Consider the following 8,339-nt stretch of genomic DNA (forward strand, 5'->3'; position numbering starts at 1 on the left):
CTGGACCGGCCTCCACCAATCACGCTCGGCCCCGGATGATTGATAAGAGCGCCGCCCAATCCAGCCTGGCCCAGCTCTGGCTTACTAGAGTTTTGCAGGAAGGCGGGTTAAAGAATCGTGATGGTCAGGTTTAGAGCCCGTTTTCTCCCTTTTTTTCCCAGTTTTTATTTGGGCATGGGGCGTTACAGAAAGTGACTGATGTTGAACGTTGCCCAGTTAGCAAGCAGGTTAGCAGCAGAACACCCCTCAGAGATGGTCATCTGAGGGCAGGTGGCATGCCCTGAGCCCTCTGAGCCGCCCTTATGCAGGGTATCATGTGCCTTTCTTTTGCGAACCCCTACTCCCCGCGGACTGAATGGACCCCTCCTGGCCAAGAGGATACCCTAAAACTGAGTTGCTGGCCAAGAGAGGGAGGTCAGACGTGCCTCATATTGCCCTGCTCCCTTCTTGGAGACATCCATTTGTAACTCATTAACAGGCCTAAGGCTACGCAAGACAAACCTGCAGATCCTTAATTTACACAACAAATATATGGCATATAGCTTGTCTCAGATCAACAGACTTCCTTATCTTAAAACATTCCTTTAGACAGCTTCATTTTTCAGTCAATTATAAGTCAAAGAATCATTAAACTCACCTATAACCTGTAACCCCCCCACACACACTTTGAGATGGCCCACCTTTTCAGGCAAAACCAATGTATTCCTTCCATGTATTGATTTATAACTTTACCTGTAATTCCTGTCTCCCCAAAATGTGTAAAACCAAACTGTAACCCAACCACATGGAGTCCACTTGCTCAAGGCTTCTTGGATGTGGCTCTGGGTGTGGTCCTCAAATTTGGCTCAGAATAAACCTCTTCTTACATAAACTAAGAACAGAAAAAAAAGAAAAAAAAATAAAAAAATAAACCTCTTCAAATTATTTTACAGAGTTTGGCTTCTTTTCCATTGACACTTTGTTGGCTCCAGGCCCTACCTATCCCGTGTACTCCAAACTTGTATATCCAGCTGAATATCTCCCAAAACGAACTTACCCCAAATTCCTGCCATCTTCCCTATCTCAGTAAGAAGCAACTCTGTCATTCCTGCTGCTAAAGCCAAGAATATCAGGAAGGAGTCTTGACTTCTCTTTTCCTCTCACACCTCTGTTAATGGGGGGAAAAAACCAAGCTATGTAAAGTAATTTTAAAGAAATTTATTGTGAGCCAAATTTGAGGACCATGACTCGGAGCCAACTCCTAGAAGTCTTGAGAAGTGGACTTGGATTGAGTGGAGAGGCTTACAGGTTATAGGTAGGTTTAAAGATTCTTTGACTAGTAATTGGTTAAAGACATGAAGCTTTGTCTAAAGGCTTTGTCTACAGCTTTGTCTTGCATGCCCTTAGGCCTGTTAATGGGTTACAAAAGATGTCTCCAAGAAGGGGTGGGGGTACAGGATGAGACATATCTGACCTTCCTCTTCTTGGCAGCCAATTTTATTTTAGGGTAATCACGTTGGCGGGGAGGGGGTCCATTCAGTCAGCCTAGTGGGGGTTGAACCTTAAGATTTTATGTTAGTTCACACTTCCATTGACACCTTATTTGAAACCAACGTGATGATATTAAATAAAACATGTTAAAGGCCATTGATTTGGACTAGGCCCCCAAACAGCCTAACAAACCAAACTAATATGGAGTTTACCCATAGTAGCTGAGTTTTAGTTAACTGCAGCAGGGCTCTGTAAACAATTAACCACTTCAGATGTAATCAATTAAGTTGTCTCTAGATTGTACTTTGTGTCCTATAAGTGCTCTCAGATCATGTTATTGATTGGAGCTCTCTAAACCTGTTCTGGTTTGAAGGGCTGCCCCATTCACCAATCTGCTTTGCTTCATTCAAATAAACTAAGTTAAAATGTAAATTTGTTTAAGGTTTTAACATTTAACAATGGTTAGCTGAGTGGTGGCAGTGGTCTTCTGCATTAGTTTCCTAGAGTTGTTGTTACAAAGTGCTATAGCTGAGTGGCTTAAACAATAGAAATTTATTGTCTCACAGTTCTAGAGGCTAGAAGTCCAAAATCAAGGAGTTGGCAGGGCTGTGCTCTGTCTAAAGGCTCCAGGGGAGGATCCTCTTGCTTCTTCTAGCTTCTGATGATAGCTGTCAATTCTTGGCATTCTTTGTCTTGGAGCTGCATCCCTCCAACCTCTGCCTCTGTCCTCATTGGTGTTTTTCTCTTTTTATAACAGTATCAGCCATATCAGATTAGGGCCTACCCTAATCACCTCATCTTAATTTGATCATGTACAAAGGCTCCTCTTCCAAATAAGGTTCTATTCGTAAGTACTAGGGGTTAGGATTCCGACATATTTGAGCAGAACACAATTCAACCCATAACACCTTCTAACTTCATCTCCCAGCTTCCCTACAGCAATAAAATGATCTTTCTTATATAAAAGGCAGATCATGTCACTCCTCTGCACAGTACCCTCCAACTATTTCCCATGTCATTCAGACTAAACTTCAAAGCTGATACCATCGCCTTCCAACCCCATGTTATTGTCACTACCAACCTCTAACCACTGTCCTTCTTGCTCCCTCTCTCCCAGCCAACCAATCCCCTTGCCCTTAGTCTAACCTACCAGGCAGATAGGTCTCTTCTGCTGGAATGCCCTTTCTCCATATATCCACATAGCTCATGCATTAATTTCATGTAGGTCTCTGCTCAATTGTCCTTTTGTCAGCGCAAAACAATTCCTCACCATCTGGAGCCTTCCTTTTGGGAGTCTACCCAACCATGAGCTTACAGAGCCACGCTTCATACCTTCTCCAGGGACCACTTGAAATGTTTCCCCTTGCCTTTTAATTTTTTTCCCCTTTAAAAGTCACTGGCTGGCCGGGCGCGGTGGCTCACGCTTGTAATCCTAGCACTCTGGGAGGCCGAGGCGGGCGGATTGCTCAAGGTCAGGAGTTCAAAACCAGCCTGAGCGAGACCCTGTCTCTACTATAAAAAATAGAAAGAAATTAATTGGCACTCACTCTAACCTAGGCAAGAAAGCGAGACTCTGTCTCAAAAAAAAAAAGTCACTGGCTGTTAACAGACCAAAAAAAAAATAATAAAGTTGTGTTTTGTGTTTTTTTTTTGAGACAAAGTCTCACTCTGTTGCCTGGGCTGGAGTGCCATGGTCTCGGCCTAGCTCACAGCAACCTCAAACTCCTGGGTTCAAGCGATCCTCCTGCCTCAGCCTCCTGAGTAGCTGAGAATACAGGCCTGCGCCACCATGCCCAGCTAATTTTTTATATATTTTGATTTGGCCAATTAATTTCTTTCTATTTTTAGTAGAGAATGGGTCTCGCTCTTGCTCAGGCTGGTCTGGAACTCCTGACCTTGAGCGATCTTCCTGCCTCAGCCTCCCAGAGTGCTAGAATTACAGGCGTGAGCCACCATGCCCGGCCAATAATAAGTTGTAATGTGCCTAAGAGCTGGTAATATTTAAAAGTGTTACCTTAAATGCATTTTAATGAAAGCCATTCAGAGGCTCAATGTCTGAAGCCAGTGATGACTGTATCTCTCTGCTGTGGCGTAACTTTAGCATCTGGGACCAACAGTGGGGACATCTTTGGCTTGGTGAGGCTTTTCTGGGGCTTCTATGAGTCGAAGGCCTGCCAGGCCCCACATGGCTCATACATGAATAAGCACAGCTGGCTCTCTGAACAGAGCCTGCCAAGGAGCCTGTTGCCTTCATCTGCTCCCTGGAGCCACAGGGCCCACTGCCAAAGGTCCCTGCCAGCATCTCATGGCTCCTAGAAAGAGCCTTGTGAAATCAAAGCTTTTGATCGGCTTATTAAGAACTAGTACCCATATTAACTAGTAAGAGAAAAGAAGTTGATTTGGAGGAGGAACTTAATAAATGATAAAGAGTTGAATGAAACCATATCCACATGTTACACATTGGAGGATTCAACCAACCATGGGTTGAAACAGGACAACTGTATAATCAAATAATATTTTGAAGTTCCTGTTGCTGCCTTCTGAGAAATGACATCTTTCATGTGATAATACCATACTTCAACATTTACAAGTAGTACAAAGAAAATAACCAATCTGGTTAAAAGTTCTGGATCAACTTAAAGATCTATGATGGCCTCCATGTTTACTGACCAGGAATATACAAGGTCACTGTGTGCCCTGGTACTACCATGACACCGGTCACTAGGTCGGGCACACTGTGCCCAGCTCCATCTACCTTACAGTGATTGTCTTTCTGGTGCACTTTTCCCTCTCTGTAATCTGGTGTCTTCTGTTTTCTTGTCCCCAATTCATCAGACATGTCCATCTGTATTTGTCCAAACCTCCACCCTGAACAGGTTCGAGTTCTTTTCCAGCAGGCTCTCGAACTCCATGTAAATCAGAGATAGAGCAGGTGTACTCTTCACTGGTGAGCCAAGTGGGAAGCCCAGAACAGAGGCAGGAGATGTGCACTATCGTATTTCTTTGGGGTTGAGGAAGGCCTCATGCCTCCTACTGTTGCTCAAGAGTCATGTTGCCACATAGAAAATCAAAGCACCTCAAGAAAACATAAAAATCAACAGCAGAGATCAAACACTAAGGCCTCTGCCCCAAAGCAACTGGAACACCCTGTTATACTAATGACAATTAACAAAGGTCTGTTGTTGAATTGGTGTCAGTTTTAACAGAATTTGCCAAGAACTGTAGTACACAAAACTTGTAATGTATAATGCCTATGCTCTGTGAGCACTTGTTTCTGCTATTATATAATAAAAATCTTATTATATTCCATTCATAGCAAATCCATGATGGGAACATGAGCAGAAAGAACAGCGGGAGAAAAGGAGATATTGACTTCACAGTCTCATACTTTAAATAAGATATAATACCAACCCCACCCCACCCTCCAGAGTTGTGACCATTGTCGATGGAACAACCAACTGCATAAAGTATTTCAAAGAGGTTTATTCTGAGCCAATATAAGTGACTGTGGCCCAGGGAAAACACAAACTCCAAAAGTCCTGGGAGAGTGCTCCCAAGGCAGTCAGACTGCAATTCTGTTTTATATGTTTCAGGGAGGCAGAAGTTACAGGCAAAGTCATAAATCAACACATGGAGGGTATACACTGGCTTGGCCAAAAAGGTAAAAAAGGTGGGGGGTGGGATATTTTGAAGTGGGGACGTACAGGTCATAGGTGGATGCAGAGATTTTTTGTTTTTTTTAAAGAGATAAAGTCTCACTCAGTTGCCCAGGCTGGAGTGTAGTGGCCTCATCATAGCTCACTGCAGCCTTGAACTGCTGGGCTCAAGTGATCTTCCTGTCTCAGCCTCTCAAAGTACCACTGGGATCATAGGCAGGGAGCCACTGCACCCAGCCCAGAGAGTCTTTAATTTGCAATTGGTTAAAGGAGAAGGCTTTATCTAAAAGTTAGAATCAGTAGAAAATAACATTTAAGTTTAATTTGAACACGTTAGTTAAGATAGGAAGTCAGCTGGCTATCACGTGGTGCTATGCCAGAGTCGGCTTTTGCAAGCAAGACACAATACCTTGGGGCAGAGGGGCCTGTTGAGTGAGACTGATGGTCTGCAGACGTGACCCCAGGCCCACAGGAAAAATTCATAGCAAAGAGCAGTGGTCAGAGTTTAGTCCTCATCATTGTCGTTAGAAGTCAGTGAAAATTTCACAGCTAGCTTCATTTGATTCAAGAAACAAATGTTTTAAATCATTGCAATAAACTCTGAGAATAACGGAATGGTAAAAATATCTTGCTGCCCCACTGCTTGATGGTATTGGAGTTATTGTGACTTAGGCTCCATTTGAAAAGACAGACCCTTTAGACAACTTTTTCACTCACCTACAGCAAAGCTGGCCAGGGTCAAGGTAAGTATGATTTGTCACTAGTATTTCCCTCGCCCCAATATCCAAAACACATCCTATTGGTTCTAGTTCTCTGGGAAACTAACCAATACACCCACCAAAGATAGAAAAGGGATGAAAAGATAGGCAGAGAGTCCCCAAAACAAAAATACAAGAGGTGAGGTGTGGGGTAGAGGAAAGGGGCTGAGCTTGGATTCAGGGTCTGCTATTAAAAAAGATCTTAAGCAAGGTATTTAAACTCTGCCCCTCATTTCTCACGTGTAAACATAGGAGGTGGGATTTGGTCTCTGTGGTCTTTCCTGCTGTAGTTGTTGGGGCTCTAGAACTCATTGTTCCTCCTGGCGCCAGGCCTAGGGTAGGTCTGATGCTTGGTTGGACCCTCAGCTCTGCTCTCAGTGTGAAACAATCTTCAGAAGCAGGTAGTAGAATTTAACTTCTCTTTGTGATCAAAAGTTTACCACACTGTGTTCAAGCAGAAGTCACATGGACTGACTCAACATTTGCTACTTGATCATAGCTATATGAAGACATGTGTGCCCAAGCATCACATCAAATTGAAAGCAAAACTAGCACCTTCTGCTCCTAGGTTCTAGGTAGCTGGTGGTGAGGTTTGTGATGGAAGTCCAATTCTGTTTCCAGAACCTTCTCTCAGCCTCTCCCCAATTGCTCTGTGCACCTGTGCACCCAAGTTCCTGAACATGCTCTAAAACCTGGCCCCCTCAGGGCAGCCTGTTCACATTTCCTGAGGTACCCAGAAAGTTCTCTCAGCAATTTCCCATGGGCTGTGGGAAGACACCCTCCACAAGACATGGTTCAGTCCCAGTCCCCAAAATAGGTGCCCTCTGGCAGAGTTTAAGGTAACATGTCTCCTGCCAAGGGCCTGCACATGAAGAGGATGCCCAGACAGACCTCTTCCTGGCCTTCTGCGCTGGTTTAGCCTGAACATTTTGATTCTCCACCGAATTTCTCTGCACTTTCCCTATCAACATTTCCTCCATGGCATCTTCCCATTCACACCTGCTGCCACTTACAAGTTTATTTGCACATCCACTATCTTCAGATTTCTGGCAGTTTTAGAGGAGAACAAACCCAGAGAAATGCTCAGCCATGGTTTAGTTCAGCAGAGCTGGCGGGGCCCTGCCCTGGCTGACGCAGGCAACGGGCGGTGAGCTACGAACCAGCCCCAGCCCAGCCTGTTCTCAGAGCCGGGCCGGGAAGGCAACGGAACCAGCCTAATTTCTTTTGGCAAAACTTTACATATTAGTTGAGCACATTTTCCTGTACAGAATAGACTATCAATCTATTTAGTACAGTTTGATTTTTAAAAATTATTTTTGTATTATTGTGGTAAAATATACATAAATTATACCATCTTAACCATTTTTAAGCATACAGCTCAGTGGCATTAAGTACATTGGGGTTCGCACTGTCGTGCAGCCGTCACCACCATCCATCTCTACAACTTCTTCATCTTCCCAGACTGAAACTCTGAACCCTTGAACAACAGCGCCCAGCCCCGCCCCGCCTCCCACTCCTGTCTCTGTGATTTGACTCCTCTGGGGACCTCATCTAAGTGGGATCGTGCGATATTTGTCCTTTTGTGACTGACTGACTTCACTCAGCATAATATCCTCGGTTCCCCCGTGTTGGAGCATGTGCCAGAGCTTCCTCGGTACAGTTTGATGTTAACGCTTGATCTCACGACACATTTATTTATACACTGAATTTTTTCTGTGAGTTTTATTCCTTTTACCTAGTTTTCACTTATTGTCCAGGCATCATCACAAGCTCGACCCTCCCATGCTCCTTATTTGGGGTGTGATATCAACAATGATCCGGCAAGCTCAGCTGCAACCAGGAGCATTAGCTCCCCCATTCCTCGCCGGGTGCGTCTGAGAGCGGGACACTGACCTCCGCATCCTCTGGGAGGACTCTGCTTCTCGGAGGCCCTCCTGCCTCTGGGGCGAGGCTCAGGACTCCTGTCCGTGCTACTGCCCGAGACCCTGTGGCCCTTCCCTTTGCAGCAGAACAACAGCTCCAGAGGCTTTTCTGAAACCCAAACGCAGCAACGTCGCCTCCAACAGCTCCTGTACTCGGAAGAAAGCCTAAAATACCAGCATCGTTTACAAGCTCTTCTCAGCCAACTCCAGCCTTCCCACTCTCACATCTCACCTCTCCCTGTGAACATCGCTGTGCCCCCTTCCCTCTGGTGTCCCCGGACCAAGGGACAGTTACTCAAGGACAAGAGGCCAAGGGGAAGGGACGTGACAGTTAATTAACCAATGGCTGGGCAGTGCCTGATGTTTCGAAGTGGTGAGAGCTGGGCTGGAGAACGCAGCGAGGGCTCTGGCAAGTGAGAGGCATCCACAGCCAGGACTAGAGGGCCGCGTTCTGCGCCCGGATCTAGACTTGGGAACTTTGGCGCTCCCTGGGGGAGAGAGGCCCGGGGCAGAGGGAGGCCCAGGCTGCGTAG

Source organism: Microcebus murinus, chromosome 13 (assembly GCF_040939455.1).
Source record: "Microcebus murinus isolate Inina chromosome 13, M.murinus_Inina_mat1.0, whole genome shotgun sequence".
Lineage (NCBI taxonomy): Eukaryota > Metazoa > Chordata > Mammalia > Primates > Cheirogaleidae > Microcebus > Microcebus murinus.